General features: G+C 40.7%; 1 protein-coding gene across 1 annotated transcript in view; it reads right to left on the reverse strand.

Annotated features, from left to right (window-relative positions):
• ENPP6 (ectonucleotide pyrophosphatase/phosphodiesterase 6) overlaps positions 1-12,456 on the reverse strand; it is a 91,865-nt gene that overhangs the window by 43,344 nt on the left and 36,065 nt on the right. The window lies entirely within an intron of this gene.

The following is a 12,456-nucleotide window of genomic DNA, read 5'->3' on the forward strand; positions in this document are numbered from 1 at the left end:
ATCTTCACTATCTCTCAGTTTAAGATATTTTCTAAATTTCCATAGTTACTTCTCCTTTGAACCATGAGTTATTTAGAAGTCTCTGGTTATTTTCCAAATGCACAAGAATTTAAAATTTTCTTTTTATTATTGATTATATTTAATTACAATGTAGTTAGAGAACAAATCTGTATGATTTCAGACTTTTCCAATTTGTTGAGAAATGCTTTATGGCTAACATATGGTCACTTGTGACAAATGTTCCACATGCACTTGAGAATAGTAATGTATATTTAGCAGTGTTAAGTGCAGTGTTCTAGTATTATCAATTAGGTAAATATGTTAATTATGTTGTGTAAATTTTGTGTATTCTTCTAATTTTTTTGTTCTCTTATTTTATGTTACTGAGAAAAATGTCTTAAACCTCTACTATAATTGTGAATTTACCCATTTCTCCTTTTTCTCCATTTCTCTGTCGATTTTGCTTTATTTATTTTGAGGTTGTACAATTAGGAGCATTAAAATTTAGAATTGTTACATTTTCCCTGCTAAATTAAACTTTAAATCAACACGAAATGTCTTTATCTTAAAAATATTGTAGGCTTAGAATCTAAATTGATAGTATAGAAGCACCAGCTCTCCTTGGTTAGTGTTTATGTGATGTATCTTTAAAAACGCTATTACTTTCAACATTTCTGCTTACTTACATTTGACGTACATCTTTTATCAGCAGCATATATTAGTCTTTGCTTTTTTCAGTCTGACAATAGTTGTTTTTAATGTATATTTCTATTAAAGTTTAGCATAAACACAAAAAAGTGACTAAACCATAATTGTACTATTCAATGAATTCCTGCAAAATGAATGTATCTGTGTAACCAGCACTCAGCTCAAGATACAGAACACTGTCTTCGCACATAGGCACCTTCTCATGCTCCTTTCTAGTCACTACTCTACCAAGTGTAAACACTATTTTAACGCTGTCAATTAGTTTAACCTATTTTTAATTTTATGCAAATAGAATCATTTAGATGAATTGAAATATTTAATGAGATATTAGTAAAAACTTAAAATTTTATGTATCATGTATTTATTGATATTTTTGTGTTTAATCAGCTATCTTACTATATATCTTGTATTCATCACACATTGGATAGTTTCTCCTCTTTCTTGATTTCTTTTGGATTGAGTATGTATTATTGTTTTTGTTCCATTTCACTTCTTCTACTAGCTAGCTATTTGTATATTTTAATTGATCTGTTCTTGGCACAGTGCCCTGAAGATGATAAAAAATTGAAATATTGGTTTATTGTAGCCTATTATAAATTTGCACGTCCCTAACTTCCCGGATAATGCAAAGATATTTGAACACTTTAACTCTGAATTTTACATTTCCCCCAACTTCTCTGCTTATGTTATCATGTATTTTAATGCTGTATACATTTTTAATCCAAAAATGATTATTACTATTATTATTAATTATTTTTACCTGTAACTTACCCTTTCTGTTGCTCTTCATTCCTTCCTCTATCCCTATGTCACCATCTGTGACCATTTTCCTTCTGCCTGAAGAATGTAGTATTTCCTTTACTCTAAACCTGCTGGCAATAAATTCATTTTTTCTGTTTCTAGAAAAAAGTCATTTTTTGCTTTTATTTTGGAAGGGTATTTTCACTAGATATAGAATTTTGGGTAAATCATTATTTTCTTTTTTCATTTTAAGGATGTTAGTCCATTGTCCTTCCAGATTCCAATATTTCTGTTGGAAAGTCAGCAGTCAGTCTTACTACTGCCCCTTTGAACAATTTTCTCTGCATGCTTTTATGATTTTCTCATTGTCTGTGGTGTTCAGCAGTTCTGAAATTCATGGTGTTCTTTCCTAGGTTTCATAGCACGTCTTGATTTTATGATTTGAAGTCTCTTGTCTGTTTTGGAAAGTTCTGAATCATTCTCTCTCAAATTTTACTTCTGTCTCATTCTCTCTACTCTTTCTATGGCCTTTTCACTATATCTCATATGTCTCTTATACTCTTTTCTACATTTTTCACCTTTTTGCCTCTCTAAATTTAAGCTGGATAAGCCTTCGTCAGTTCTCGAATTTACTTTTTTTAAAAACAATTATTGTTTACTAGTGCAAGTATCCATTTTTTTCATTTAGTTCCTTTGTCATGGCTTTCTTAACCCATATCCCATTTGCCTCAAGAATATTCACCAGCGGTGTTTGCCGCTGCAGCATTTAACCCAAGATAACTCACAGATTACAGTCCTAACCTTATTCCCAAAGTTTGTCACAAACTATCTCATTTTTATTATTATTTTTGCATCGTTCTAGTGTATTGATAGTCTTTGGAAACAAATAACATCGTTCTATTTAAAGCGTTCTGTAATTAGTAGTGGTATTTCCATTTATAAAATATGGTAATTCTTGATCACTGGAAATGTCAAATCCTAGAAAACATAACATTCCTATGCATGATGTTAACATTGTTCTCAAACAGGTGTTAGCCCAAGATTCTCTTGATGACTGCAATTTATGTATACATTTCTGTTACATTAGGATTAGGAACAGGTGTTAGCCCAAGATTCTCTTGATGACTACAATTTATGTATGCATTTCTGTTACATTAAGATTAGAGACAAATTCTGTTTAGAGATAACTCCAAGAACAGTTTTTATATTTTATTTTCACATGGAAAACCAGTCAGATTTGCCTCAGCCTCAAAAAGCGTGTTTATATAAAATTAAATTAACACTGGCCGTGAGCTGCACTTTTTTGTCTAAACGGAAAATGGGGTAAAGTCCATGCCTGATATCTGGATACCTATGGGTTTGAGCCTATGTTGGCTGCTTTTTCATTCTTGATTTTTCAGCCACGTCTTGTTTTCCTATATTCTGGTTATTTTTTATAATTGAATGCTGCATATTGAGTATGTAAAATTATCTATATCATTTGACACTGCATATGTTCTCTTCTTCCAAGGAATATACGCTTTTGCTTCTGATGGGCACATAGGCAGACCATCTTGATCCAGAGTGGATTTAGTCAAAGATTAAGATTATTTGAAGCTCAACTTTGTCTTTATGAAAGCTTCAGTCCTCAAGAAGTCTTCGCTCCTTGTCTATTTCTCTCTCATTCTTATTCTAGAGCATTTCTTGCCCTTTATTGTTCAATCGAAAGCCTAGGATGCTTACTAGATCTATTCTCACTGTGAGATGTGAACTCCAATTTTTGTTATTTTTTCCATCCTGTGATTCTGTCAAAAGCTCAGTTTAGTCTTAGCCGCTCAACTGCTGCTTTTGACTGCAGGGAAGACATGGTACCAATTGCTAGATATACCTCTTTCTCTAGGTCTTGGTATGTCTCTGATTCATCATACATATGTACACATACACAGTTCATCAGATTTTCTAGTCGTTGTGGAGAAAAGAGTTGTTTCAAAACAACTAAGCCATTAGTGTACCAAGTGGAACCTCAAATTTCAATAAATAATCATCAAACATAAAAAAGTTACATTTCACTAGAAATACATCTCATAATGAAAGGAATAGGAATGCCTTTTGAAAATTAATTCATATGTCCATGGGTGAATATGATTGAACTCTAGAATGAGACACATTCAGAATCCATTCTATTCTTATATGTTAAATGTGAGTGTTAAGAAAGTTGTTCACATAAATAAGTAGATGGAAATAGAAGTGGCTTATTGTACCAATGTCATTTGATTTTTTTGAAGTGCTTCTTTGAATGCCAACATTCACATAATGATCTATTATCATACATTTTTAAATAATGTTTTAGCTGACAACTCAATTAAGTTTTTCTTAAATAATTTAAAAGCAAAGATTGGAAAATATTTGAATTTTTAAAAGTTATTTTTATCACTAGGTGCATTCACTTTCTCAACACCTACACCAATATTTTGAACTGTCCTTTTGTTTGGTGCCTGGAGGTTTTCATGAACTGGGGTGATGCACCTCAGTAAGGTTCTCGATGGTGATGGGTATTTCTTTCTTATGCAAAGTAGGAAAAGGGTATGTTTTTAGTCAGGACAATTTTTACAATACATATCCTAGTATCTATTCCCTTAAAACTAATTTTCTCTTGGTGACCCTTGGGAGGCCAGTTTGAAGCCCCCTGAAATAGGAAACTAAGCAGCAGTAGCTCCACTTTATGGAAACGGTAATATTCAGAAAGCAGCTGGGCCTAAAGTTGTGTGGCGAGTTGAAACGAAATGTGACTGACAGTGGTAGGGTTTATTCTCCCTAGGGTTGTCCACAGCTGAAATTCTGTAAGCGGATCAGAGAGAAGAACCTTCATAGCAGAGCAAATGGGGCTATATCATTTACTATCTATTCAGATAATCAGATAGCCAGAGGTTGGGGTGAGAAGATTGTACCTCAACCAATCAGAGATGCTCTGAATGTGAGTCCTGCAGACATGGTTACTTTGAATAGAAGCTTAAACCCCAGTGTGTCCCCAAGAAGGGATTAGACTAGTACCCACGTAGACAGAAACTGAGGAAGTGCAACCCTTCTGCTCTCTCTGTCTTAAATGGTCTCTCCTTGATGAAGTCTCAGAAGGAAAAACAGTCACCTTATCTCTAATCTTATAACCCAGAAAGAATAAATGACTGACAAGGTAAACAGCCAGCAAGAAATGACAGCCACAATGCAATGGAACTTGGAAGTAGTAAAATTGGTCGTTTTTGAGGGAGCAAGGCTAATTTTCCTAGGTGAACTAGTGTGGGTGCTTTGTTTTGTTGTCTTTAGTCTTTATCTGGTGGAAATCGGCAGACTGCAGCGGGGTGTTGTGTGGATCCCACGAGACAGTTCCCTACTCAAAAGTCTGTGGGCTCCTTTCTGGATATGCCACAGGTACAGTCTGTGGATGTGGGCACATTGCTCAACCTCTGGGCTGCTGCCTCCAGGCTTCCGAGGGAGCATGGAATCTGATTAACTGAGGTCATTTCAGGTCACTCCAACATGCCTGAGGAAAGCAGAGGTGTCTGAACCTCTGCATAGGCATCTGTGAGGAAACAAAGGCAAAGGTCTGGATCTCGCAGTTTCAAAGATCAAACAGAAACTTTGGAGTAAGATTCTGGATTCACGACCACTTTGAGGGCATGTTTTGGCTTTACTCCATCTTGTTTCCTCACTGTTCCCAAGGAAATTTGAAGGGAATTGCCTTTAATTAGGGTTCATTTTTCAGGACCTCATCTTATCTCTGTCTAGAGTTCACCTTCCTGGTAGATATTCCCATCTCAGGCTGGGCGAGTATCCTCTTCTATAACCTAATAAATGTATCCTGAGTAGAAAATACAGACTTAGAGGGAACTCAAGAACACCCGAAGAGGGCCACCACTAAGCCCAGGCACCTTTGTGTGAAGAAAAATGGGGGGGAGAGGGGGGACATTTCTTTTTCAAAACATTTAACTTCCACCATCAGAAAATTATCTTACTATACATATTTTGTCACAACACTTAACTGTCGTAGGCCAAAATATGGCTGAAATAAATATGCAAACCTACGATGTCTACAACGTGAGCAATAGCCACGGATGTGACGTCCTGGCACAACTCACAGCTTTCACGGCCCTTCACGACAGCCTTACATCCAACACCTTTATTTTCCAGCTGAGAAAACAAAGGCCTCAATGGGAGGAATGATTGTCCCAAGGTCTCCCTGTCGGCCAGTAACCGGCACTCTCCCGCACGTCCCCACTACGCACACTACTATCCTGTATGACTCTTCCTTCCTGGCAGCTCTCTCCAAGGACCACCAACTTGAGTCCATAAAAATCACATTTCTCCAACTTCCTGGAGCACAGATCTCACCTTCCAAGTGCAGCTCCACTTGCCAACTTTGACACATCTTGTAACAATAACCCCTGTGAGCTGCATTTTATGTGATATGAGGCAGGTGTACCATTGAATATACGTCTCAAGAGAGCTTATTAAAACAGCTAAGCCAATTAACTCACTTAGAAACATATAACCTTTTCTAGCAAAATGCATCCGAGGCACAGGAGCTTGTGGGAACAAGTCCTTGGGGAAAGTGGGGTCTTTGATCTCAGAGACCTTTCCCCAGGGTTGGCTGGCCCACAGGGCTGGGAGACCTCTGGCAACACCTCTGTTCTGATGTAGAAAGAGGGCGGTGAGCTGGCCTGAGCTCAAGACTCCACTGAAGACTGGCCTTGTGTGCAGGGGCAGAGAGCAAGCCCGGGAGACAAGTGAGATGAGAAGCAACTCATCTATTAGAGTGGATTCCAAAAACTCAACTGCAAACGACTCACTGGGCATCAGAAGTGACTAACAGGAAACAAGGGTGAGAAGGACTACATGGCCAACCCCGGCTGCATCTCCACTTTAGGAAGGCGGTGGTGACACTACAGCAAGACATAGTGAAGCCAAGGGTGGGGTTTTAATCTCTGTATCTGCTAGTTAGCTTTAGAAGGAGAAAAATCTCTAGCCCAGAGTCAGAGCCTGCCCTCTTCTCAGGTGAGTCCAGGTGAAGAATGAATGACCGCTATTGGAATGACACCCCTGGAGGCCCCCTTATATACGCTATCAGAGCTGAAGCACAAGTTTCAAAATCATCTAAATCTTGCAAACAATTACGTGATTGCAGTGACATCATGCTACCCCCACAGGAAGCCATCTTGACCTCTGCACCACATAATATTCCCGACCAAAGCCTTCTTCTCTGAGCAGGCGGCTCCCTGGTATTTGGATCACCACAGATTGGGCCAACTCAGGATGCTAGAAACTGAGAAGCCCTTTACTGCAGAGCTCAGCCCTAAAGTCATTTGCTAGACCTACCCAGGGACTGTGATCTCCAAGTCTTACAAACGTCCCTTTCCCCCATGTGTCTAGGGGGATCTTGGTCTCTCTGACCTGTGAGGTGGTTCTGAGCCACTCCCAGGAACATGTGGGCCCTGCAAAGCGACTTTGCTGAAATCCTTGGGCAACAGCCAGGGGCCAGTCCAGTGGCCACGCTGCCCCGTTAAGCTCTCCCTCTGCAAGTGATCATGGGTATGGCTCACCCTGTCCATGGCTTCTATCCCCCACCCCTGAGACACCAAAAAGCCAGCCTCTGTCCTCCTTCCCTTCTCCAATGGCCCAGCGGCCAGTGCCTTCTCTCTACTGTTTTCCTGGGAACACTGTTCTCCAGTTCCTTACTGGCCCTGATGGTCTGTCCCAGAATCCTCTTGGCAACTTAAAAATAGGGCTTTTGTTTCACTCTGAGGTCTTTGCTGCAATTATATGTTTGAATTCTTCATGTGCATTCAAGAATTCTATATTTGGTTAAGAGTGACCTTGGTCAGAGCGCTTACCCTGTGTGACTCATGACAATGGGCACAAGCTAAAGTTCCTATTTTAGAATCTGGGCACTCGGGCTAGGTTGAACATATACTCTGATCAAATACTCTACATATCTTATCTCATTTCACATGCCCAGCAAGCCTAAGAGGTACACATGGTCATCCCTGCTGGACAAATAATGAAACTGGAGCACAGAGAAATTAAGTGACTGTGCCCAACAAGAAAGTGGCTGAATTGGTTTAGAAGCCACATTCTGGCTCTTTTCTTTACATTTCTCTCAGGTTCCCCCAAGCGATCCAGTGACGTGCTGGAAACACAGCAGGGAGAACAGGAGGGGCAGAGCTGTCTGCACACAGAGGGCTCTGGTGGGTGAAAGTGCACCTTTGCATCCTAACGCAGTGGAAATCCCTCTGACGCATGCTGGACCAGACAGCCAGCAGCCCATCACCCCAGCTGGGAAAGGCACAGCAGAGGCACCTGAGCCCATTTGTCCACTGACGGACTAGGAGGTATTCAGCAACAACCAAGACTGTGGCACAGGTCTAGAAGGAATGGATGCAAAACCATGCTCAGCCATCAAAAGCCAAGTTTCCAGCATTCTCTCGTTCTCTACTAAGGATCGATTTAATACAAGAAGTACCAACTTTGGTCCCCTTTCTTTGCTTAGTCAGGACCCCTCCCTCTACATCCCCCCCGGCCCCCTGCTATGCTCTGGGGAGTTCCTGGCAAACCTGGGAAGGCCGGTTGTGCAACAGCAGCACAAGACCCTCCCCGGCCTTGGCTCAATCTCTTAATCCCAAATCCAGTCCATCACCAAGTCATGGCAATTTTAATTTCTAAATATGTTCACAATCCATCTATTTCTTACGACTTCTATTACCCTAGGCCAAGCTGTTCTCCCTTCTTTACTAGGTCCACTCAGTAACTTCCTGACCGGTCGGCCAACCCTTGTCCATGCACTATGGATGCCTACGTTCCATTCCGCATGTTGAAGCTGGAGTAATCTTGGCAAAATGTAAGTATGATACTGTCATCCTCCATCTTAAAACCTTCCAATGACTTATTATTCCTCTTCGGATAAGGCTAAATTCTTCAGCTTGAGCCATAGAGACTGGCCCGGCCTGGGTTTCTCTCCACCTCATCCACACCACATCTATCCTCCCCTCTCAGTTTCTTGAAATTTCCGTGTTCCTCCCATCTATTCCACAACATGAACACATGCTTTCCCCTCAGTCCTATCAACTCTTCCACTTCTACTCCCCCACCTTACCCACCCTCTCAGGTGTTAACTCATGTCATCCTCTCAGATGATATCACCCTATAAGATGTCACCTTATTAGATGATATCATAATGCAACATGCTTTTCATTATTATGCTTTTAACAAGTGTACTTTACATTTATTTGGGCTAGTGTCAGATTATCATCTGTCTCCTTGCCTGGATGGTAAATTCTCAGGGCTGGGAAGGGATGTGAGAAGAGCCTGTATTTGGTTTTGCTCATAGTTGTCTCCTGAGAGCCTATTCCTGGGCCTTGAGTCATACCCTTTTAGATGTTTTATGAAAAAACAGATTTGCCCTAATTCATGAAGAATGGAAGTTCATCCCTGGATTTCTCTTTAAGGCTTTCTAATTACCAGAGTGGTTGCTGCTGAAACTGTGATCTCTTTGGCCAAGACAACATCCTGTAGAAGGTGGTTGAACGTGGCTGGACAGCTGTGGAGACTTTCGAACGCTGGAGGGATTGCTTCCGCAGGTGGTGGTCCAGAGAGGCCTCCTCAGTTTCTCTGCAGCAGAAGCGGTTGATGCCTAGAAATCCTGCAGAATGCTTTTGAAGATCGCTTCTTTGAGACAACTTCAAACTCGAAACATGAATTTGTAATCCTTTTCTTGCTGACACAGACAGACAATGGCAGCGATGCAGATTTTACCAAAGTTACTACTGACAAAGGAAATGACTCAAGGTGAGTTCAGCCCAAAGAGTCTTAGAGAATTTTGACCCAAGTGTACTCTTGCCAGACATTAATTACAGAATCTTGGGGTTCATTTGATACTTTAGTGAGTTTTTAACACATATTTCCATCACATTAAAAAAATCAAATCAGTTAGATATTGTAGATATATATGTGTTGCCACGTCAAAGACCATTTGGCAGTCTTCATCATTGCAGTCTCTTATATTACATAAGCACAAAATTGTGAGTGTATTATGTATGGGTGTGTTTTTTCTGGAAAGGAAATCCGCAGATTTGATTTACAAGTGTACAAACCAGCCAACTACATACTGACTAAGACCTCTTCCAGTTTTAAAGTTACATACATCTTAAACTCTAATACTAAATTGGTGATATTATTGGAAAATATAGTGAAAATCTGGATCCCTTTTATTTGCAATGTCAAATATTTGCCTGAAAAAAAGTTTCAGCATTTATCCAGGTGTTTGAAATCACATACATAGAGTCAAAGAATTAGCCGTAATGTTAACTTACACATTGTCATGATTGATGCTGGGCTCCTAATTTTCCCTTTGCCTGAGTGTATGCATCTACGCTCAGCCCAGCTGAAAGTTGTCAGAGACCCACCACTCAGTAAAGGAGAAGATGTTATGAACGATCTACAATTCTTGATCAATAGCTAATATATGCCTCCTGACTTAGAAGTAATCACCTTAATTGTAACAACCAAAACTTGATAGGAGCTGAGTCAGATATCCACCATTAACCTTGTGCCCAGCCCACCTCTGGAAAGTGGAGGAGGGGAAGCCGGGTAGAAATGTGTCTTTTCCCACATAGGAGGTGTCTTATTTGCCTGAACATCTGTGCAGGACAGGAAGAGGCCAATAGAAGAGCCCAGACCCACACACAACATCGTCCAAAGCCATGGTTGCTCCCAATCCTCCTGACTGCTTGGCGGTAGGGAGTTAAGACTAAGATGCATGATGAAAGATGTAGAACTTAGAATCTTCAAACACTTATTCTGAAGACTTTTAACCACAGCCTCCTAAAGGTTGCTATTTTTTGTTCCTTTTTTATATATCATGATAGCCATAAGAATAAAATTAAAAACTGCTACCACTGTGTGAGGTAGCACTGATTGTCTGAAGAAGGTATCCTTCTCTGCTTTGGGTTACTCTCAGTATGAAGTGAATATTGGAGCCTCTTCCTTTCCTCCCTCGATAAAGTTCCTTTGATACCAAACCAGAGGGATACGGTAGGGGATGAAATCGGTGAAGGACACACATTCAGCTCTTGTCCTTAGGTTCTAGTTATGCAGTTCCTGGTTTATTTTTGGACATTCTCCCACAAAATACTCTATTTAGGGCCTGGGATAATTTCCTAAGACACATTTCTCCCTGCACAGCTCAATGACACCATTGGGTGGGGTAATAAAGGGTCTGTTTACAATATTAAATTTCTCAAAACTTGAGGTGTGGTATTTTGGACGCTTCACCACTGATCAATTTTTCAGTCTGCTGCTTTATCTACCTGACAGGAAGACTTGAACTCCTGCCATTTCTAAATTGCACTTCTAAATATTGACTTAATGGCGAGACTCAAAGTGTCATAACACAGATCACTGGAGCAGTGAAGATTTTCCAGGCCTCATCGAGAGTCTGTACAATGTCCTGTGGGGAGTGGAGAAGGAAGAGGAGGATTTGAGAAGAAAAATAAAATCAAGTCATGTTTAGAAGAAATGCCACTGCACTTCACTTAATCTTGCTGAGACAAACGAACACTCGCTGGGCTATTAGCTGTGGCTGGAGGGGACCAAGGTGATGGGAGAAAAGAAAGCAGTGACCCTTAAACCCTTAGCTGTCAACCAATGAGAATGGGAGGTGCCGGAGCACTCTCGGCTGGGCCGGGCTTTATTTGTGTATCCGGTTTAGAAGGACTGGACAGTGTCTAAGAAACAAGAGACTTTTCATCCAATTCCTATCAAGACTTCGACGCGGCCAGATCTTTAACTAATCTTCATTTAGGTCACTGAGGAAATTCTAGGAGGCTATCTTTTTAGCTTCTTTCTTCCTGATAGTTAACACTATAAGCTGATTTTAAGGCTTCATGTCGCATTAGCTGTTGAACTGTGAATCAAAGGAAGCGACTGGCCCTTTCTTGCCCTTGAGGAGCTGTTTTGAAGAAACAACAAGATATTTTACATGCAAATTAGCTTTGAGATTTTTAAGACACTCGGTGATATATAAATTCAAGTTGTTTATTATAATTAAGGAGCCAGATTCTCCAGGATGAGATAAAGAATAATGCTCTGTAATTGCACTGCAGAGAAAAGTCTGAAATATGGCAACTGCCTCCCTTTACAATCTCCCCACATCTTTCCATGAGCATTGGCATCCATGGTTATGCGAAAGGCCATCAGCAGGAGATCGTATGTGGAGGAGGCATGTGGGGAGCTGGGGAAAGATTATGGGGAAGAACTTCTTTAGAGCATGAAGAGCTCAAGCTCCAAGACATTGAGTGTTGAGTTAATCAGATATCATGGAAGGCGGCCCTATGGCATTGGGGCAATATTCATTTGATGGTCCTTAGATTTGTTTTCAGGTAGTTCCTGAGGCAGCGTATCCAATATGTTCCTACTCCTATGCCTATGCATGTGGGCCTTTGTATTTGCTGATAATGATTTCTGAGAATGACCTCAAAATGCAGCACATCGTTTGGCTTTAGACCTCATATCATCTGCCTGAACCATGAGCTTGGCTCCTCTAGCAAGTCTGATCATCCTGGCTGATACACTGTTTTGTTTCCTTGATCTCATGTCCAACTCCCTGCTAAAACTGAGTCTCCATTTAAGGCAATAGAGTTCTTTGCTTGCAAGTTTCTTATCATGTCAGCCGAGGTAGCTGCTACAGGCAGAATCCTAGGTGTCTTCTGAAGAAATTCTAGCACTCCCCCTGGAACTATATCTGCCAGCAGAGTTAGCCTGTGTCTGTCTGTTCTTCTGCCCAGTTTTAAATTAATGCAGCTTGCTTTGGCCTTTGCAGGTTCACCTATGGATGCCAGTCTCTGCTCTGTGGCAGCTTTCAGGGCACTCACCACAGCAGGACTTTCCATGGTCTCCATCTGTCTGTGCTTTATGCGCCTCCAAGAGCTGGTGTAGACTTGAGTGCCCTGAGCAGCTCTCTATGTGACCTCCTCCAACCAG

This window comes from Pteropus alecto, unplaced genomic scaffold (genome assembly GCF_000325575.1).
Source record: "Pteropus alecto unplaced genomic scaffold, ASM32557v1 scaffold24, whole genome shotgun sequence".
Taxonomy (NCBI): Eukaryota; Metazoa; Chordata; class Mammalia; order Chiroptera; family Pteropodidae; genus Pteropus; species Pteropus alecto.